The following is a 23,678-nucleotide window of genomic DNA, read 5'->3' as shown; positions in this document are numbered from 1 at the left end:
AAAGTGCGCAACGCAGAACAAGAGGGACCTCGTAACCTTGCACACAACTCAGAAGTGTATTACGTTGGGTCTGTAGGTATCTCAGCCCATCTGGTTATTGTCTTGATGTAGAATATGACTTGCCTGAGGCTCCTGTTACATCAAATCCTCCTTTTCTTTGAATATGATGACAAGCTGCATTTTGTGAGACAATACCCAGTGCAGGAATTTAGAGTCACTGTCATACAGACTGTGAGGGACTATATGGAAATTAGTGATCACAAGAATAACCATACCCATGAAAAACTAAAATACCCTTTAAAAAAAAGGATTTCTCATATTATAAAAAGTGATATTTCCGTTTCTTACTTCACATGAATACTGAAGCCACACGGAGAAATGCAGCCAAAGCCTGTATTCAAAAACTGTACCTTCAGGACGTGTGTAACTATGTGATGTCACAACTTTACAGCAATGAAGTTGTGTAAAACCAAAGCTAAAAGCTACTAAAACCCAACATTGAGCTAAAGGAGCTCCAGAGCCGGGAGATAATCATTTGTGGTTTGTTTTTTACGGGTGACAGCTTTCACATTTCTCTAAATGGACTGTATATATAGAGCTTTTCCATTATTACAAACCACTCAAAGCTCTTTACGAGACAAGTCACATTCACCCATTCACACACAGCACTTCAATACGCTGCACTTTTTCTATTACACACCATTCATACAGCGTTTGCACAGCTGTCAGGGGTTCAGTGTTTTTTCCCCCCAAGGACACTTCAGATTGCAGACGGAAGAAGCTGGGGATCGAGCCGCCGACCTTTTGGTTAGTGGCCAACCCTCCCTACTGAGATATTACAATTATTGAACTAAAAATTGAAGTAAACTCTGAAAACATTTATACACAATGAAAAACAATGTTGGTTGTGTAAAAGGTTTGTTAAAAGGCGTTAACACTTTGCAGTGTGAGATTACAGTTCACGATACAGAGGGAATCAAACAGACACCTGCTTCTGCTCAGTTTGTCAGAAAGGGAAGAGACGCCCAGGTGCTCAAAGTCTCTCTTCCTCTGTCTCCTCCTTCCGGTTCTTTATCACCCCGTGTGTTTGCACGTGTGTCTGTCTGTGAGTGAGCGTACATGCGTAGGCAACAGCATGTGTGCGTGTGTGTGTGAGTGTGTGCATTTCTTTGTGCTCTCGATATCCCAGTGGCGCCTTGCACCGGTTTTTGCCTACGAGCTAGCGACCTATTTTTCTTCTGCGCTGAATGAAGCAGACATTCGAACAAAGAGCGAGGCAGAGGCAGACGAGGAAGGCGGGGGTACAGATCAGTTCCTCTGCTTTTATTCAGGCCCTTGGATTAATTACCCTGTACCTAAACCCGATGCGGTGCTGTGAGCGAGACACTCGGGCAGTACCCTAATCAATAATGCATTTTTCTGTCTCTCCATTTAATTTGCACGCAGGCCCCACACACTGGCATCGCTGTCTGCCCAGAAAAAGTGCAGGAGACACCTGATACCCAGAGTGCAACACTCCACCCTCATGCCCCGCTCCGTGACACCCCCTCCCCTTTCTGCTGCTCGCCCGACAAATCGATTCTCTCTAAATGTCCTGTATGGAAAAATATATATAAATATCTCCCAAGTACTCTGGAGCAGCGTTTTAAGATACATGGCATGTTGGATGTAACCTCATGGGTTTGTATAAATTTGTTCCTGTTTCAGTTTCAATTGTGATGCTCTCCATGTCTAGGGACGTTTATTAAGCCATTTAGAGCCAGACGGTGTAAAGTGGTGGCTACAGGTCCCGAGTGGGAGCATTTAGTTAGCGCGGTGCCACTTTGAAGACGTCAAACAAAAGTAGCCGAGGTCGATCCAGCGGGGGGGAGACAGGTAGGTCATCTGATCTTGTGTGGTTCCTCTGCTGTGTGCTTGGACCTGCGTTGAAAGGAGAGCCGCATGTCGAGACCTTAGACTCCTGCTTCGTAAAGCTTGTGGTTTTGCCGTGCAGCTAATTGAGGCGCCACTCTCTAATGCTGACCAGTCGTCTCCAGATGTCGTGACCTGTTGCACCAGACCTGCACTTTCATTGTGTGTCCGGGGTTTTCACCTGCGGCAGCCTGAGGGCACATTAGTTGTTATAGAGTAAATTGGTGCTTGGCAGAATGTAGCATATATATACAGGTGCATTAAGACAGGTAGTTACCATGTGATATGTGGCACTGTTTTATTTGTTTATTTCATACTGGGCTTATACTGGGTCACCAAGTATATGTTGATAAAGTGTAATCTTGAATTGGTGTCTCTAAAACTTGCTCCCCTATGATTTCTTGTAAAACAAAGTAAGTTACCTTCCGCGTTGTTGTCTTGTTTGTAACTTTGAACTCGAACAGTTTTGAACACATTCTCTCACTTACAATATATTTGCAAAATCAATTATAGAAGTAAAGTTAGTTCCTGATTTATTTATGTCCGTGTTTGCTCACTCGCAAAGTGCATTGTCATGTTCTTCGGTACATTACTGCAGCAACTGCTAATCATTTACTTATAGAGTTTAAGGCAACATAATGCAATTATTTTTTGCATTTATTAAGTCAAAAGTTGTAGTTATATTGCGCCTTAGCGGCCATATTTACATTGTTACATCTAAACTCTTCCCAGAGTATATCTAATCAGTCTGCAGCGGAGATAATAATACAAGCTGTCATTTTAACAACCCTCTTCAGACATAATGAGGATGAACAATGAAGTAAATACACTGATAAAATAAAAGAAGAAATTAATTAAATATTAAACTGCATTTTTAGCAAGTAGGCATCAGGATTTAATTTCCTTTCTAAGGCATTTTAAGCTTTCATATTTTTCATGGTAAAAAAAATGGTCTGGTACTTTATGTCAAAGAGTCAGACTGGAATAAATCTCCCTGAATGCAGCGCTCTAATGGATTCGGTGTTAGTCCCTCTCTGTATCGACAGGTATCTGAATGGAGATGTTGTGGGTCAAGTGCAGGACTTGCCTGAAATGTAGAATCTCTTGACTAAGTGGTGCCGGCTGGGAGATCTGTCTCCGGCGGGCGATATTAGAACGATGCTGTCCATTACAGATGAGACTTTTCTGCTGCCACTGCACCGTCCTGTGAAAAGTGTAAACATGTTTACAAGGCGGCACTGGTGCTGTGCTTTGTTGTTTTATGTAGCATGAGGTCCGTCCATGTTGGTTCAGTGCGTGTTGTGTAAGTTGTAACATGGCCGCCCCGCCGCCACACAGACAAACTGCTGAGCGGCACAATTATCGCCCCTGTTAAGTGATTCTTATTTGTTGGTGAACCCATGTACCTTTGGAGAGATCCAGACTGACATCATTACTGCTCTTAGCACTTTGGAGAACGCTGAGCCAATTAACCAGCTGCCTGACTCCCGGCAACGCGGTGAACAAATGGACTCGTCTCTCTGCTGCCTTGCCTCCGCGCACTTCGGCATCTCATCTCCGTTAAGTGCGACGGAATATGATTTAAACAGTTTGTGTATTGCTCTTGAATTCGCAGACAGGAGGTTAAAATTAATAGCAAATTAAATCCACATTAACCTCCCGACACAGTTTGATGCCAAATAATACCTCTGTGGCAGAAGTGGGAATTTACAAAGGAGCATTTTCATTTCCCGCTGACTTCCACCTCCATGTTTTCTTTATCACAGAGAGGAGGTGGGTGTAAAGACAACATTGGAGGCATATCTGTGTATTTAACCTTTGTCTAATTGTACGACACAGTGACTGAGTCCAATGAAACAAAACATTAGTCCCACACTGTGATGTCTGTTTATCAGTAAAATATTTAGATTTCCACTTGACAGACTTGTATTTATCTAGCATGTATATGTCCTGAGGCGGTAACAATAATCTATCATGGCTCCTTTTGTTGTGTTGTGGGCTCGTTATATGTTTCATAGTGTTTTGATCATTACTGGGACTTCGTGCTGTCACGTCTGATTAACATTATTGTGAACTTTTTCACATACTTTCAGCATTTAGCGAGATTCTTGTTGGCAATTCCAGGACATCTGTGTTACATACATGCTGCAATACTCTGCAGTAGGTTGTAATAATGATATAAAAGATGGCATACACTGGGCCATACATTTTTAATTAACGCAATGTGATATATAATTCACACTAATGAGCTGATCAGCTGTGATTCACCTCTTGTACCATCATCTTTCTGCTGTGTGATATGAAGTAATCCCCTCATCGGTGAATACAGCAGATGGTGACAGGAGGTTTCAGTGTATTGCAGCAATCCAAGAAAAAGCTAATGAAGGTAATGTCATTCAGGTCATAGGCCAGAAAAATAAAAATAATACAATGATAAAAAAAAGGTTAAGAGAGCGATTTAACATCCGGTTCATAAAAACTAATGTAGCATTTTTAATCAGCATTTCCACACACCAGTGTTTTCATAGTCACACGAGTCTCGTTAGTATCTGTTAGCTTGCAAAATAATAAGAGGTAATGGCGTATAGATGCGGGAACTGAGGTGTTTAAATAGACCCCTCTGTCTTGTGAACCGGGTGTTAGAGAGCACTGGGGAGAATCGGCTGATCACCAGTTGATGTCTGCGGCCAAGTGACTTCCTTTTAACTTGAAAATCACACGTGGGCTCTATAGCTTTTTTTTGGGGAGGACAGAATCTTGTTCTTTCCAATTGTTGTTTTGATGAGGAGCTCGTAACTTTAACTTGTAACCCGCACACATTCTGACCAAAACACCTCTCTAGATAAAAAGCCATCAAGTACTTAAGGTTCCCAGCTAACCAGTGCTGCTACTGAGTCTCCATTAGTGGGTTGACAGCAGAGAAAGCCATTTAAGTGTCTTATTTAATGCAGGCTAATACAAACACAGAGGTTTAATCTACAGCTGTGAGATGGCTGTGTACTGCGGACATGAATGTTTCCGGTTCACACCTGCCTCTTTGTACTTGTCTCCAGTGCAGAATTATAGCCATAACATCCAGATTAGGTTTTATAAAACTCACCATATTCCTATAAATAAATCATATTCATGTGTGCGGCTGAGTGTTGTGTTCTCTGAGACAAAGCTGGATTGTCCTCGCTGCTTGGTTTGAACATAACAGAAGAAGCCATTTTTAGCCAGATGTGGGACCAGGGTAGTTCTGGGACACGGTAATGTACCCGTGTAACTCAATCTCTTAGCAGAGCGCCGAACGGAAACATGTAGCTTCTTTAACTCTCACTGTTCTCTCATCCCCCCGTTGTGACCTTTTTCATATCTCTCCTGCTTAGGGACTGCACTGATCCCGCCGCAGTCATCTGAGCCCGAGGAGAACAGTGAAGAGATGGCAGCGTGATGTTTTGCTTTCATTTACGGTCATAGCATAGCGGCAGAAGATCTCATACACACATTATACTACACTAAAGTAATCAAACTGAAACACTGCAGCGGCTGCAACATTAGTTAAATGACGGTTTATTACTTTTTTTGTTTTCTCTCCAAGCAAGACAATTGCCTTTAAACGACTTAAAGCGGCAGCGGACCAATCGGCTTTCTTAAAGGTCACTCCTCGTCACCAAGTGGTTAGTCTTGCCAAAGCATTTTATCTTGTTGTGTTGTAGCTGCTTCTGTGAACAAGAGCCAACTCAATCCTCTGGCCTTGATTACGAGGCCTGGTTATGCAGATTTGGACACAACTGAGCAATGTGAACCTTTCAGAGACGGAGCCTTCTGTGCCGCAGCCCACCTCCCCCCCCTCTGGAGGTCTCTCCCCGAAAAAAACCTCCTCAGACACCACCTGTTCACCAAGGACTCTGGCCTCAGTTAACGTTCCACTCTAACATTTAGTGCTGTTTATTTATTTCTGTCCGGCTTTATGTGGATTTTATTTTTTCTCTCTTGGTCCCTAGTGAAATGTGCATGCACCGTTGGGTCTTATGAAAGGTGCTATATTTATTCAAGTTATTATTATAATTGTTTGCCTCAAATGCTGGAGCAAATAATTTGAAGGATCAACACATGATGTAACATTGAGGCTCGTAAATACTGTAACCCCACTAAAATCACTTAAGGGCCCAGAACACAAATACCTCCAGCTTTGATGCATTGCGCATACGGAATGAAGGACTTCTGTTTCCAGTCGTCTGAGCTGCAATGGCACCACTCAAAAAGAGCCAAGTGCTACAATAGCTTCCTTTCCCTGAGGGATAATTGTTCCAGACGTATTCTTTGAGCTACCCCATTTCTTAACCGGCATAACAGTGGAGAGCGATCTCTTCAGAGATCATAAGTGGATGGTTTGGTTATCTTTCACACAAAATGATGCTTGAATAATCTCCATATGTACACCACACACAGAGATTTAAAAAATTACCATGGAGCCTCTCTTCTTTTTTTTTTAAAGCAGCCATTTTGAGATGAAATAGTAGGTGTTGACATAATGTAAGGTTCTGTTCTAGGTGCAGAGCCTCAATTATATATAATGAGAAAATGATAATGCACTCCGTATAACAAGTTTTTTTTTTTACCATGCTGGACTAATCGATTGACTTTGAATATTTATGAAATATTGAATTTCTAATGTTTGTTAGTTCACTGGGAAACGTGGATGCACATCTTTCAGTAGATACAAAACCATCAAGTATTCAGCCAAGCCTAAGTACGAATAGTTTGTATTTGAAGATGTTGCCTGATGCAGCTGATGACATATATGATAGTGCTGCTATCTGCGGTCTTCAGGTGCCCTGCTTGAATATGTCTGTAGAGACGATATGTGATATTCAGTCATTCAATTATTAATATTCTCTCGATTTTGTGTTTCCAACAATTTCTTGTTAATGTTCAAATCTTAAAAGTCTTGTTCTTTATACCTCATTATGTTGTGTTTAGGTTTATATTATTCTTCGAGCAACAGATGCAGCAAACTGATTTTAACAAGGGAGGATGTGGGGGGAGAACTGAGGTGTGACTGTGGCGGTGACACATGGTTAACATGGCTCTGGGGTCGGGTAAAAGGGCCCCTCCGTTGAGTTTTGTCCTGTCCCCCAGAGACATCAGGCCCAGGGACAATCTCCACTCAGGGCTAGTGTGTTCAATGGAACACCAGCAGCCCATTCAGTTAAAGATAACAAGCAATATCAGGCATGTTTCTGTATCTTACTTTTTATTATACATCTGTCTACAGAATCACTTCCTTCCCATATTTTTTTTTTTAGCCTTTCTGTCATAACACATTTCAGCGATGCCTGGTCGACGCTTTGATGGAGTGATGAGTGACAGAGCGCCAGGTGTTTTCTGAGATTGGATGTGACAGAACTTTCTCCGACTCTGATAAGAACCTTTTGTCATTTGTTAAAATGAGCCAATGGTGGAAAAAACGATTTAGCGTTCGTCTTTTGACTAGACTATCGCACCACAATTCAACTTTTTTGTGAATTTGAAACACGACATCTATACACGTTTATTGTTTATTTGTTCTTAGTATAAATTGTTGAAATATGCAAATCAATACTCGTTTCATACTTTGTGTTAATCGTTCGGAACCAGCCTGTAGAGACGATAAGTGTCTCTGGATGGAAAATGTGCTAAAACAATAGGTAGAGGGAAAAAAACATTTCTTTCTGCTGTGGTCTCTTCATTGGTACACATAAACCAAATGAAGCATTCATATTGATTGTCACTTCCCTGGGTTCCACAGTTTGGGAATGGGGGGGGGGGGGTCTCCCTCTATCAGCTGACACGGCTCATTGTTCACCATGGAATAATAAAGAGCTTTACTGGTGCCATTATGCATCCGGTTTTTCCACTGACAGAGTGATGACAAGCCTTAAAGATGGAAGCCATTTTACATTTAAAGAATAACAGATGGGCGGCCGCAGCCACTGAATTGCCTCAGCAGACATAAAGCTGCATGTAATATCATTCCTAATAGCGTGGATTCCATTATGTATGTTTTGGCTCATTTGTATTGCTAACAGGCTTGACATAAGTATATTTCTTTCTTGGTTCATTGCATGCACATTAAGAAAGGAGAATATTGTTTCAGTTTCGGTCCTATGTTCGCTCGTAGAATTGATTTTATCCTAATATTTGCACATCGGAGGTTAAATTGGTATTTCGGATGATGCATCTTTATCGGATGTATTTGACATTCAGACTCTTCATTCTGGTATATAGAGGTAAGATGTTGTGGGTATATACAGGGCAACCCTTTGAACCAGACTTCTTCCTCCTGAAGTGCTTTCTCTGTTGACCCCTTTTGAATCTATAACCATAACATAGAAAATAGCTGTTTGATGAAGGGGAAGTCAGTTGCCGTTTGGATTTGTCGAGTCAAGCACTTAAGATCAACGGAGGAGCACAACAGCTTCCACCACCCTTCAAGTGAATCACCCCAACTCGGTGTTTGTGGATTAAAGGGAGCCCCGGTGGTCCTCAGCCGAAAAGCCACAGGTGTAATCTCATGTCGGCGTCCTTGTGGGACACGGAGCTCCACTTGCCCGGCTGCTGACAGATCCGCCTGTAATGAGAATTCTTAGCTTCCTCTGACCCACTTCACAGAGAGCAGACACCGACTCTGCAGATCAAACCTTGACCTTCTCTGTTTCTTCCCTCTGTAGATAATTAGCCAATTGCTGCCTCTTAATCATAAACTCTTATGAGCATGAAGAAAAGGAAAATTGAGTCCAGCAGTCGCCATAGGACAGGATTTCATGCTCCCGTCTACTCTGTCGCACCATCCATGTGCTGTCGTTGTCGCATGGGATAGAAAATAATTGGTTTGGATTGGTGGATATTTGTGTGACAGAATGAAGAAGAATGTGTTAATTGATGTTATTCCAGTGAGTATTGAGAAATGTGACTAAACTGTACACACTGTATAGCTCAAACACTTCAAACCAGTCAGTATCTACTGCCCAGCAACAACCACTTCAGCTGAGCTTGTATTCACCGATTTCTCTTCATACTGAGGCTGCCAATGTTAACAAAGCCTCTTTAAACTAATGATCACAGACGGATGCTCTGATTATTTCACTAAATAATGAAGGGTTTCTCTGGTGTTGGCTGAGAAATTGCTGTTTGAACTGGGTTTGTGAATAGAAAACGTTTATTTGATTTATAATAAACAAATACCGACGTGCAGTAAAATATATATTTTTCTGTGAAGTTACTCGCAGAAGGAAGAGAGACAGAGTGGCAGGCCGATTCACTGAAAGAGCCTTTTGCCACTATGTACAATTTCTGAACACTTAAGTGATTCTCAATCCCAGCATGCCTTAGCCTGCCACTGCCATGACAGATGCTCCAAAATTGAATATAGATTTCAGTGAGCAAGGCAGGCGTGCCTGATGAATCTCAATTTGCTGCTGTCCATATTTCATAGTCACCACTATGGATAGCTCGAGGGGAGGCAGTGAGCACATTATGGCTGCACCTGCCAAACTGTCAGTTGGCTAGTGTGGAATGATGATGTGTACTTCATATAAGCCCATATTTACCCCACACTAATTCATATCCCACATGCTTTTATCATCGGAATGTGCACCTCTGAGAAAAGTAGAGAGCGAGACATTAGAATTACATGTTTCAATTTTACAACTGCAGTGATCTAAAGATTAGGAAGAAGCTCTCACGATGACAATTTCTCAGTGGTGGAAGACTGAAGACTCCAGGGGGGGGGGAACAAATGTATAGACTTTCCCCAAGGGGGGTGGAAGTACCTTGGCTGCTGTGTACCTGCTACTCTATTTATGGCTTATAGATGTACTTATACAATGACACTGGATGCTGTTGTTTTGCAACTCAGGGCTCTTGTGGAGAATTTCTGCATTCGACAGTAATGATGTTGGAGCAGTTCAAACAAACATAGCTGATCCAGTTTTTAACAAGTTGTGCATAATTACTGCAGTGCAATGTATATACAGCTTTTCGCACTAGATACAGACTGTATTTTCATACTTTAATTCAATTCCGTACAATGTGAAAATCATATAAGCTCTAGTATGACAGCTTAATTATCATAACTTTTTTGTGTTTTCTATTCATTCACATTTTTTCAGCCACGGTTAACTTCTATTCTGCTCTGCTTGTTTTTACATTTATAACACAAGCTGGATTTTTCTTGCCGCCCTCTCTCCTCTCCTCTATCTACCGGGAACGCAATGCATGATGGTACATATTGCTCGGTTAGTGACCATCGGTTGTACAGTTTTTATCATAAGGCAGAATGGGAAATTATGAGTGCACTAAATAGGTGATGAAAAACTTAATTAACATTCGGACACCACACTGAAATCACTATTTAGTGAACGGTGAGTGATAGTGAACACTCACAGGATTAAATTGATATTTTGTAATTTATTCACAACACACACAGAATAATGAAATAAAACATTTAATTACTGCTCTAATTACATTTCAATAATTGTTTTATTAACAATTTAATTGTGCCATTACGTGTAAATGTGTTAAATTACCGTGATAATTATTTTTATGTAAGTATAATTAAATCAACAAGAGTTAAACCCTGAATCAATCTGTAACGATCTCACTGGCTTGATGGAAGCTCCATGCAGCAAAATCTTACCTATCTCAGCAGCTGCATCTGGAATGTTAATACATACATGAAGTAAAGTGAAGGCAAACGTTAACTCATCTATTGCACGGACATTTGCATTTTATAAATTAGAGGTGACGACAGGAAACAAAACTAACAATTAACTATCATTCCAGAAGAGAAATGCATTATGCTACATGTAAAATACTAAATACATACTTAAGGCAAACACAGATATTTGTTCCATTTAATGTCTGAGCTATATACTGTAGATTTAATACTCCTTGCCTACTTCTAAAATCGAATAATGCAAAGTGTCGCACAAGGTTTGTTTATTTAAATATTCAGATAGAACCACAATCTATACAAAACATCAATACCTAAGCAGTATCTCTGTGGTGTTATTAGCTCACTTTCTGCTACGACTTCCATCGCTGGTGCCAGACTCCAAACAACCTTGCGGAGTCAATTGCATGATGCCACCAGGGGGTGCAGGAGATGGCTGAGCCTTCTTGTTTAATTAGAGTAGACGGGCTACATGTGTCTGTGTGTGTTGCCACATTTCATTAAGGCGAGGTACGGGCCACTGAGTCGGCTAAGAGGAACGGATAGGCAGCATGCGGTGGTGCAGTTCCCTTTTTTCACAAACCCAGCCACTCGACTCGCTCTCTTCCTCTCCGGAGTCATGCTGAGGCCCCCGAGCCGAGGCCAGTCAAAATGGTTCCACTTGATGCGAAGAGCCTCAAGGAGCTGCCTGTCAAACTTAAGTTACACTGGAAACAAGATACAGTCTGTGTGTAAATGTACACAGAGTATCACATAGGACAAAATACACACATGTGGACGATGAACAAATACACAAGCAGCATTGTCTAACAATAAACTGTGGAAAAATATAAAACAGGCCGATTTGTCCGATGAAAAATGAGAATGTACATGAGCACACATAAATGTACGCAAACAGATAGTTCAGTGATGTACTGATGACAAATATCTAAACAACTGTATTTGGGAGTTTTTCTTCATTTTCGTTATTATCACTGGCTTTTGTTACTTTACTTCACTGATGCTTCTCTCTAGGATCCCTGCATGGTGATGAAAACCTTGCTTAGATGAGACAGATTTGGTTGTTTCAGCCTTGAGGTGTCTCCACTTTATATTTTATGATTCCCAAAGCTTCAAAGTCAAAATTGTTTTCTAAAAGAGCCGCAGCAGCTCTTTCTTGCTTCTGAAGAAGAGCCGGTTGTGTTAGTGCTAAGGCTACTTTAGGTTTGGTTCACCTGGAGTCACTGCTGCTGTTGACACATCGATGCAATTTCTGATTCCAGGTGGATAACTGACCTGTGAAGATCCATAATCCTTTAAACCACCCATCAAAGATTGATGTGAAGAGGTTTATTTTTTTATCTCCATCCCCAACAACTGTAAAGAATATTTCTTCTCACCCTCTGACATGACCCATAGGCACAGCTCCTGAAATAGGGCCATGACGGCCTCAGGGGTATCAAACCTGCGTCATCATGCTAACAACAACAAGCTGAAAGGTTTCGTCACAGGGGATACTTCGGATTAAGGTCAAGACTGGTTCAAATCTGTACCTCTTTAAGGTTTATTATTGTTACAATGATAAATATATGGTAAAGGTCAACCAATTAAATGACAATGGGATAAAAAATATACATAAGTAAATAAACAATCACCAACATAAAGATTCAAATGATTCCGGAAAGCAAGGTGGGAAACTGAGAAGTTGTGGTATTGCCAACTTTTGCTCAATCTTCTCGTCAATTGCTCTTTTGTGTTTTAAATTAACAAGTTTATTAATATATTACTATATCTATAATCAAACTACTATCAAATATCAGCGAAGGTAACCTATGTCAACGCGTTTAGAGGCAACAGTCATGCCAGTCCTCCTTCCATCACTGGGACATGACTGGTGTTAGACATTGCTGATTGGTTATTGATTGTTCAAAACAACACTAAGACTACCAGATCTTGTATGCAAAGATCCCCACAGTGCATTGACTGTGTTGACGCTCCATTGATTTTATGTTCGGTGAGATACTTAGCCACTTGTTAGCTTACAGCAAGACTCGAAAGTCCATCTTTCTTCGTACGCCCTTTAGGCAAAGAGGGTGGATGCAGAAAGTTGGTAGTTTCTTAACTCCAGAGAAAAGTAGTGCTGGTTAGCTTACGTCCAAATCATGGTCGAAAGAAAAGCCATGAACATCCTCCATTTCCACACTGACCATGACTATACTTATTTTTGATTCCACGATACTGTCTCTCAGTTTAAATCATTAGCAATTCATATTTTTCACCTTTGGGCTTGGAGAATACATCATGTTATTCCAAATTAACCTGACTGAGCTCCAAGGGAAGTCATGGGTTAGTGTTGGGGTTATGACAAGGTTACAGAGTTTTAGTCAAGGTTTATCAAATCTCAATTGTTTCTGTTAAGATAGTGGAGACTGTCTATCTAGGTATAGATTCCCCGGTCGTCTCTATTTTCCCACTGAAGTTGTGCTATTTTAAATCATCTGATGTAATGTAGGTTGGAACACACTGTTCACTTTTTTTTTTACTGAGCACTTATTGTTGGCGCTTTGGCTAAATAAAAGTATATAATATATACGGCACCCGCTGTTATTATTAGCACGTTTGATGGTGATAAGTGTCCAAGCTCGTACACATTAAATGCAAATCAGCCACACGCACAAAAAAAGAAAAAGGTTATGTAACAAGAGTCCAGTGGATTTAAATTGTCTTACTGTACAGCTCTTAAGTGCTTACATGTGAAACATTGTCTGTGTGGAGGAGTGGGAGTGATGGATGTAATTTAATGGCTCACATTAACTTCCTGGAGGGAAACTCTCTCACATCTTCAATTCCCTCGCTTTTTCTTTTTTTGTCTAGCCTCACTGGAGCAGACCAACTTCTTAATTGGCATTCTAATGTGATTAATTGCTTTCTTGTCATTGGGCCCACTGCGTTTTACACTGTAAAGAAGTATAAATCAGGCGTGTATTTACAAGCAATCAAATGCTCAAGATCGAAAGGAACATATAAAAGATGCCCAGCTGTGCAAAGTAATTGGTTCTGCTTTATTAGCTGTGTGTTTGTGACATTGAAGGGGAAGACTTTGGATCAGATCTGTCATATAGTTTCAAATTTATCACTTAAGGCTAGACACTAAAATAAATCACAGTTCATTTTTTGCAAAGCACCAAATCACAGCATGCATCCTCGAGAGGGACTTTACAGAGTGAGGTCGAGACATTACAACATGTAGAGTGAAACCCAACAATTCCCTCAATGAACAAGCAGTTGGCGACAATGGAAGATTTAACAGGAAGAAACCTCCAAGAGAGCCAAACTCAAGGTGGGCGGCCATCTGCTGCTGCCGCCTCAGGTTGTGAGGGAATGACTGAGGGAAGGGAGGAGAAAGAGGGGGAGAGAGGGAAAGAGAGAGAGCAGGAGCAGTTGTACTACTGTCAGGCAGGTTGTTGTATTGACAATAATAACAGCAATACCCATAGCTGTAAAGGTGTTATCAATAATAACAGTGGCAATGTAATCAGCATCAATTAATAACAATAATAAGAATAATAATGGTTGAGTGATATCGACAGATACTGACCCTGCAGCTCTGGAATAATAGATACCTGCAGGATGAGGGCAGAGAGTGGAAGCAGAGAGAGAACCCAGTTATTGACTTGCACTCCTGTAATATAAATGCACAGAGTGAGAGAGAGAAGTGCTCAATGCATCATTGGAGTTCCCCCAGCAGTGGAGGCCTAAAGTAGCAAAACTGAGTTCACCTACGCAAGATCTAATCATAAGCTTTAACAAGAGGAAAGTTTAAGCCCGACCTTAGTTTGAGAGGTTTTCTACCCCCTGAACCCCAAATTCAAACTTAAGATGAAAAACGAAAATGGATTAAAAGTTCAAATTAAATCACATTGGACCTTACTAAAAGTGACTCATTGTAATTACGATTTTACTCATTTTGATGTTGACTTTCCTTTCGATTGTTGTGATCAAGGTTCACAAGCATTTCATTTTAAATATAAGGGGAAAAAACTTGATTGCATCATAATTATGAAAGTAGAACATGGTTTGTTGTTTTGCAATTATCAACATTTTTACATAACGAATCCTTCTGTTCATAACATTTGTAACTTTTTCTCACTTACTGCTCATCAGTGAGGGGGTGGGATGGGGGTGGGGGGGGGGGGGGGGGTTGAAATGACTCCAATTTCTGTCCCTCCCTTCACACCATACCACAAAATAAAGTACCAATTATCCGGGTGCGGGCTGTGGTAGTTAAGAACAAATGCTAATGAAGCTCTGATGCCTGTAACAACATCCAGGTGCTCTTGCATATTAAGACACTTAATGGTCCCATAATTAGGGAGAAACACTAAGAGAGCAGCTATTGTCTTGATTGGTGTTCATCGTGATTTCCAGTTGGCAAATGAGTCCTTATGAATCAGGGCCAAGCTCCTGGCAGACAGGGGAACAGTTAGAATTTGTCAAAGACCAGCGTTTTTTTTGACAGATTTTCCATGAAAGATCTGAAGGTACAATCTGAATCGGGTCTGTTAAGATACACCCATTCTTCATGTTAACTAGCACAGTGTTGAAACTGTGCATTCTTCTTCATACACGTGTCACTAGGGACCTCACAGCCAGCAAAGTGAAACTGGGTGTCTTATTAACTTTGAGGGGCTTTATTCACAGACACCATGGTGCTTTAACCTTTGGCTATTTGAATGCATTTGATTTTGCTTTTAAATACTTCATAAACAAATTATTGCCATGCCACTGTTTGGCCTTTCCAACATCAAATGTGTTTTTCTTTTGCTCTGAAAACCACGAACATAAAAGTAGAAAAGTATTTTGGAAATGTAAATGCAGCTGGCAAATGTGAAGATATAATTAGCTTTAAGGATCTAATCAAAACATCAAGCTTATTTAAATGCTAATGCTGCTAACGCTAACCAGATTTCATCAGAATGTTAACGTTGCAAATTAACTCTGATCTCAAATTTACACCTGAAACTGTTGGAGTTTCAAAGTTGCATTAAAAGTAAAAGACACATTTTTCAAGAGTTCCAGATGAGTTTTTTTCTGTATTATTTTAAGGAATCATTTACACTGCCTTACGTATTAAAAGGGAGGCGACCATTTCAAATACTGACGCAGAGGACAAACAGAAAGCTCTTTCCACAGCTAGCATGGCTAACACCGATGTCAAGATGAGTTTCCTTTCAGTATGTATCACTGGTGCCTGGTATTGTCATGATAATATTACTAGGAGGCCTGCGTCAACAATTCAATTGTCAATCTGGAAAGCCAAAGACATTTGGCTTTGTTTTAATATCAAGGACACATAAAAATGGTGTTATTATGAATTCAGCAAAATCAACCTTTCACGGCCCATCAGTATTCTGTGGCCATTGTGAGGAACTGGGTTTGGGCTTAACGAGAGGATCCAGCGGATAAATGATCAAAAACAGGACGGCTATTGTCCTTGAACTCTTAATGGCGTACTAATAGCGCCGGGTGTAAAGAGTGATTTTAACAAGAGTGTCCTGAGTCAAACTTTTTTTTCCCTAACCTCTCTGCCTTTGGACTAGAGGAGATAACTGTCTTCTCTCTCTCTCTCTCTTTCTCTCCCTCTCATCACCAACTCAGGCACGCCCTTTTGCACAATCACCATCCTCTGTGTTTCCTCCTGCAGTCTGGATAAGCGCACTCATTAGAGTACAGAAAGTAGCGTCGGGTGGTCAGTGTGCATTGTGTAGGTCACACGTAGTGCTCAGAGAAACATCAGAAAGTTCCTGCAGAAAAATCTTTGAACTAAAAATGTAACCATGGACTCAGTGAGGCGTGCTGAGGTTGAAATGAAGAAGAGTAAACACACTGTATATACCATGGAATGTATTCAACGTGGATTGAAAGCCTAGCACACAGTGGAGCTTCAATGTGTCATCACTTCTTGTACTATTTATCTCTGCTGGGTCCAACATGTGTAATTTCTAAGCACTGGGGTTTCAAGATGTTAGCAATTGTGATCTTTGTGTATCGATTCTCATTGTGGCTTATACGCTTAGCTGTAATTTCTCCGTTCGTTTCTGCCTCTTCCCTACTTCTAGAGAAAAGACAGAAAACTGGGACGACCACATCAACAGAGGAGGGAGAAGAATAGGCCATGGCTGTGGGGATGATTACTTCTCACAGTGGTAAGCATCAGACATTTACAGTGTCTTAGCTGTTTTGTTCCAGAGATTTGTGTGTTTCATTTTGGAAGATTTCATTATTTTTTACGTCCATCCTGTTGCTAAAGAGAAATGAACAAATAAGAGCCACTCTCGTCTCTGTTAGGTCAAGATGACAGGGCATGTCACTCACTACCTGTTACTATCTTTAACTTCAATGTCTTTGTTTGTGGACACTGGAGAAAGTGAGAAAGGTCTTGATGTAACTTTGACCTCGACTCAAAGAATCCTTCGAGCACATAAGAGTTCCATTACCTCGTGATGCCAAAGGAGCTCACAGGATTGTAAAGCACCTCGTTGGATGCCAATTTCATTCAGTTTATTCACGACTTGAACTCGACCCCTTCAGGTCTCCCAGCTTCTTTAGCTTCATGTGCTGTGTGTCACCTCATCGCATTGTTGAGGCGATGTCCTCTGATGCAGCTTCAACACACTAATCATTCCTGAATAATGTCTTGGTCCCTCATGAATGCAGCCAGGACAGGCTGTGGGGCCCTTAAAGGAAAAACAGTTCACCCTTTGTCACCTTGGATTTTCAATTTCATCGAGAGCACTCTTGATTTAGGACGACGTACATGAACTCTTCACAGCTTCTCACCAAAACACAACAAGCTCATTGACTGCAAAGTACAGTAAATACGGTGTGAGACAGTCAAGATTGTTTCCATCAATCAAGAAGGACCCACAACCCTAACCATGTTTATTAAGGTCCTTTATTAACTTGTTTATTAAGTATTTATTTTACTCCTATGGGTCACATCAGCGGGTAAAAGCAAATATTAAGGGATGAGGTGTGGTGGTTGAAGGCACCATCAGATTACAGCCTCCTAACATAAGGACAAGAATGTGCAATATTCTAAAAGTGTTCATAGGAATGAAAGGATTTACAATTAGCAACAACAGTGTGAGTTTTTGTGTGTTGACTTGGCTTCCTCCTTCACTCAGCACACGCTTAAGACGACACAGATGAAAGAAGTATACTAGATTAATGTGTTGCAAGACCGTGATTCAGTTTGAAAGTATATACTGACAGAGGATATACGTAGACGCTGGTAATATACGCTTGAAGGGCAGCGGTTGCCATTCTCATGTCACACTTCATCTAATTAAAACTACTGTGATGACATCAGCACCGTGCATTACACTCTTAAACAGAGTAGAGCAGAGCATTCCCTTCAGGCATGTTTGTTTTGCCCGGCAAGTTGAGTGCAGATCCATCTTTTCTGAAGCCAGCTCTTGTGTTCACGCAACAAAAAGATCAACTTGACAGGCGTTAATTTACAAGTCAAACTGCCGTTGCCGTCATCTGCCAGTAGCCAAAGTTTTGTCAGATTTTAGATTGCATGTTTGAGTCTCTAAATATGCAAAGCCTGTATGCATTTGCAGGAATCTGTGGGGAATATGCACATACTTGTGTGTGTGTGTGTGTTTGTGTGTGTGGAAGCTTGAGCGTATGCATGATGGTAAAGTGTATGCATCTGTGTTTGGGGGAAGGAAAACGACAAAAATAAAACAGAGGTGATGTTGTGTGAAGAGATGGGAGGCTGCAGACAGATAGTGTCATTCCCTCGGTATCACCATTACATCTTAATCTCCTGGCTCCTCATGGGAGGCGCCAGCCGAGCATGGGATTGTGTTTTGCATCTAAATCAAGATGTCGTGTTTCTTCAGAGGGAGCCTTATTGAGACAAAGTTTGATGTGTCTCTTCTCCTCTTCACATACATCTGGATGCACTGGCTGATCATCCAGCTGCTGTTGTTTGTACTGAAGTCGTTTTAGATTCAATTAGCTTGTGAACTGTAAAATCACTATATAATTAAAGTAAAGAAAGATAACAAAACTCCCAGGGGAGCGCGGTGAAATTATCAACCACTGAGCAGACGTTTCAACAGGTTGCATCATGGGGGACTGAGTTTCCATGGCAGTCAATACCACAAAGTATGACCAGTCTTTAAATATACATGCAAATGCGTCTGTGGTTAGCAAATATTGATTATTAGACAAATATTCTCTTAGCATCTCAGCATAACATTTTTAAGACATGAAGTAGTTGTGTTCATCAATTGATAATAGATTCCAAATAGATAATAATAGGCAGGTATTAAAATATCCAAGAGGGTTTTAACAAGTTATAACTTACACACATAACTAATCACAGTGCATCAATTAAAAAGACACATGTACTCACACCAAAACTGCAAAGAAATAAGGAAAATAATTAATTATTACTTGTCGTATGTTACATGAGCCAAATGCTAATTACATACATAACATATTCTACAATTGCTCCAAAAGACACTAGAGTAAATGAGGCCAAGATATACAATTCAAAGAGTTTGGATCATCACATAAACTTTAAGCCAGAATATAAGGTAAGTTACAGAGGAGGAGTGACTGAGCTTCATCACAAAGGGATATAGTTGTAAATCGCAGAGCTTGTTGACAGTGAATTGTTTTAATCTCACAAGATTTAAAAGAGAAACGGAAGTGGAATTATAAATGCAGTTTACTGAATTTGCTAAATAAATAAATGCCAAAGATTGAGATACCAAAGTATTTATATAGAAAAACACATGCATATTAAACAATGTTGATGAATCTAGCAACTATAGAATAAGTAGAGAATCCACCAAAAAGAGATGTTAAATAAGTGAAGTTAGTAAATCACTGGGGACCAGTTTGAATATTTTGATTGTATGACATGCTGAACAAAGTGCACGTAATTGGGAAACTGGAAAAACAAAGTCCTTGAGCAAAATTAAGTGTTATATTTAATAAGCTCTTTACATCTTGAAATAGTACTTCGTCTGAGGAGTACTCTGCACTCAGGACCAGGAGAACCAGTATCAACGTCCTGTGGAGAATGCTTGTTGTTTAGTTGTTGACAGGTTTCATGTATTCTGCACCAGTCTCGTGCTGTAATGTCCGAGTGAGGGTGCTTCCGGCTAAGGAACGGGCCAGCGCCTATGTAGGATCGAATATGTTTGTACTTTTACAATCCATCCATCCAGTCTGTGAGTTATTCACACATACTACAGTCCAGGCACGATGCATCACACAGGCTTTATTTTTTCTTTATTATCCAAACATATAGAATGTGCCACCTTTTTTGAATCAGTCCCTTTCTCTGGTGATGCTTTCTAGGTGATGGTTTATTATAAATAGCAGGGATCAGAAGTAAACACACCACCAGGGCCTGTAGGTCAATGAGGTGTGTTTCTCCCACAATCCTCTCCCAGCAGGAAATGGACTGTTTTTCTGCACCACCTTCTCATTTTCTCAGTCGGCAGAGAGCGGTAGTCAGTGAACATTGTTTTTCAAAATGCCTCGCGGGGCTTTCCCACAAAACTCTCACCTGCCAAACTCCATTCCACGTTCCTGAGTAAAAACTGTGACAGCGCTTTTAATTATGGCTCAGGCGAAAGAAATATGCGTGTTTATCCAGAGGGATTACAGATTCTGTTGCTGACATTTGCAGATGGTGGACATGACTTGCTTTTTTATTTATTCATTTATTTTTGTCGTCTTCGTCCAATTTTCCACCCCAACATCAATTGAATATGGTATTATTGGATCTGGCTGCACCTTTTTAGATATAAAAAGGGAAAAATAATCTCACAGAAAGAGGTTGGCTCTGACAGCACACAGAGTTGTAATGGAAAGCCTGGTGTGCACATCCCGACCACAGCGCCACCAAGCCCGGGGCAGACAACTAGGGAGCCATGCTCAGCTCCACCAAGGCCATTACACTGATCATTTGGGGTCTTTTCAAACATGTTAGGACCTTAAATAAGTTATGTTTTACAGTTATTACTGGAATTTACTGCTCCTCTCTGTGTCTCTATCATTCGTGATGAACACTGCGACAACCGAATCGAGTCAAACCGAGCGCGCCACCGTCTTCCCCTGGCTCTCTATACATTGACTTAGTTTATAAATTTATTTGTTACCTTTCCCTCAAGTTCTGGGAATATCATACAGATGTTTTGCAATTATTAAGTAATTAACAGCTAAGGGATCAATTTGGCCTGGGACAAACATGATCACTATAAGTTCTTATCACTGTATAAGAGTTTTGTCGGGAGGCAGCATGGAATTATCCGGAGGCAGCAACCGCACAATTCTCTATGCAGGACAAAACCCTGACACTGTAAGAAGACTGGATTGGAGACTGGACTGCTCATTGCAGAAAGAAAGCAGCGATAATCCAGCAAAGATAGTTTATGAATAGTTTATTATGGACACTGATTTCATATCCTTAAGCCGGAATGTTCTATAGCAGAACTGTAATTAAACAGGAAACACATGTGTGGCGTGTTGGAGTATGCATGTATTTTATGTCATAATGATAACAGGGAAATGTCAGAAATTCTACTTCGGATCTCTAAGTGGATGTTAAACTTGTTTCCCTTCATAATGAGGTGGACAGTTGGTCTACTAGATGTTTTCTTTCCAGTTCCAGTAAGACACTTTCACAAAAATGATAAACACTCAGTATTTATCTTGTCCATTACATTTCCTGTGCTGCCCACACAAGCCAGTATTCTTCATAATAGACTCACATCGCCACCAAGTATATTGATTCATCATTATTCTCTCAAGCCTTTGGCAGTTGCATTGCAAATAATGCCAAATGATGTTATTCTTTTGTTGTTGTGTGGAATTATAAGTAGTAGCACAAGGGTAATGCTTTGTGCATAAATTAAACCACAATAAAGGTAGAAAACAAAGTAACTGTCTCTTGATGAGGCTACAACTTTCTTTGAACATCATCATCAAGCTTCCTCTTGACAATAAAGCCCGCAACTTTGAAGTTACTCTTTTAGTTGGATATGACGCTGGCTCTAAAGTAATTTGTCAGTTGTCCTCAGGTAATTGCATGCACCGCACGACCCCTTGAAGTCAATTAAGGCTGTGTCTGCAGGATTTTTAGAACACACGTGTCACATCCTTCAGAGGGCTGATTTGATATCTTTGAAAGAAACTCTCCATCTCTCATTGTTTAGTATGGCTAACCTGTCATTATCTACTGACACTGTCCTTAGAACGCTATTATGGACTGATTAGGGACACGCCACCACTGATCAGAATTTTCGGCCTTGATTAGAGAATATTCAGCCCTTTTGTTACTGTCAAGAATGATCAAGAGGAGACAAGGTCTGCTAAGTGAGCGGATGTGACTGAGAGCGCCATCATCATCGTCTCTCTAACACAGCGGCCCCCTCATCTCTGAGAGAACATATTAACATGCTGTCATCCCCAATGCCCCACTTGGACCAGATGGGCCTCATTCAGGTCTTTTACAAAAACACAGACGTGAGGACATCTTAAATGTCAGTCTCAATATCACCAGATCCACAATTAAGAATGGGCTCGGAGAAGGACATGTGCTTTTGTGCCTTTGATAGATGGTATCTTAACAGACGACCGCAGATTTAATTAACAAAACCTAATGTGCCCGGCCTGAAAAAGGCGATGACGAAGATCAGATTAATTGTGGTACTAGTACTTTGATAAGTCTCATACTAACGAGGAACATTTAAATAAAAGCAGCATGATGTTAGATTGCAAAGAGCATAAATAATGCATATTACTGTAAGTCAAAACAATTAACTTTCCTTGTCTAGACAACCATGCTGTAACACGTATGTAAACTTTCCATGTAATAAATGCAAAAAGAAAGCATGTGTCAATTATGCATATGTACACATGTAATTCCTACTTTGGAAAGTGTTTGTCTTGTGAACTTTAATTTGACAAGAGCACAGCTACACATGCACATCTTCAATACAGCAGATCTAATTAATTTACCAACGTTAAACTAGACTAGTGGTTAAAACAGTTTTTGTAATGATTTTCAGATTGTGTAAACGACAATACCTCAACATACAGGCCTATAGATATAAAAATCCGCACCAAAATTCAATGGGGTCATCTTTGGGTCATGCCCCACCCTTCCACACCATTTCAAGAAAATCAGTTTAGCTGATTTTTGTGCTATTCTACTGAATAACAAACAAACAGACAAAAACATAACTTCCTGCTGTTAAATAAGGTTTTATATATGTCCCTGAAGATTCCTACATTTACATTACTGCTCAAATGTTGGTGTTAGTCTCTATTTAATTTGTGGTTTCCCGTTTGTTAGGACTCTCCACTGTCCCTCCACCTTGTCACTGCCTTCGGTTAGCGGGCCACACGTGCTGCCTCTGCTCAGCCTCTATTTAAATTCAAACCGATATGCATGAAAGAACGGCCGGCTTGCAAGGAGATGGTAGGGAGTGCTAACCTTTGAAGATAACGCAGGTGAATAAAAGAGGGCAGGAGCTAGGTGTTGATTAGATGTTCCCATCCAAGGCTTTGTCCTCTCATACAGACCGCAATTATTGCAAACTGTAATAACAGAGTGCATTGTGGGAAATCAAAGGCTAAGCTCCCTGTGGCATTCTCTACCCCCCCGTGCTTGTTTGTTTGTTTTCCCTTTTGTTTTCCATGCAGGAAATGCAAGGCTTCTAATTAAGTCTTGGAGGGGGAGAACGAGGCGTCTTAGTCGGCCAACAGTGAGCGGCTATTGCAAACTCAACTTCAATGTTTAATTTATGTGTGCTCTATTATTTATGGATGCCGTGATCTGTGTGTATTCAGGGCTTTATGCAACCTTTGGGACGGTGCAATGTTCGCGAGTTTGGGACAAAGAAAGAAAGAAGAGATATGAAATTTGAAGCAGAGTAATGAGTGAAGAGCCATCCAAGTTATTTCAGGGTCAAAGTCAATGTTTCTGTCTGACGGTTATCTGTCTCCTTTTCCATCCTCGCCCACTGAATTATACATTCACTCTACATTATGT

General features: G+C 40.6%; 1 protein-coding gene across 2 annotated transcripts in view; it reads left to right on the top strand.

Moving 5' to 3' along the window:
• lingo2 (leucine rich repeat and Ig domain containing 2) overlaps positions 1-23,678 on the top strand; it is a 186,661-nt gene that overhangs the window by 92,820 nt on the left and 70,163 nt on the right. For both annotated transcript variants that reach the window (XM_053429610.1, XM_053429611.1), the window contains exon 4: positions 16,708-16,794. The gene's annotated coding sequence lies outside the window, so the exon portion shown is untranslated. The remainder of the gene's footprint in view (positions 1-16,707; positions 16,795-23,678) is intronic.

The sequence above is a fragment of the Pleuronectes platessa genome, chromosome 8 (assembly GCF_947347685.1).
Source record: "Pleuronectes platessa chromosome 8, fPlePla1.1, whole genome shotgun sequence".
In the NCBI taxonomy this organism is placed as follows: Eukaryota; Metazoa; Chordata; class Actinopteri; order Pleuronectiformes; family Pleuronectidae; genus Pleuronectes; species Pleuronectes platessa.
The sequence above is the reverse complement of the archived record's forward strand: the minus strand, read 5'-3'. Positions and strand labels throughout refer to the sequence as shown.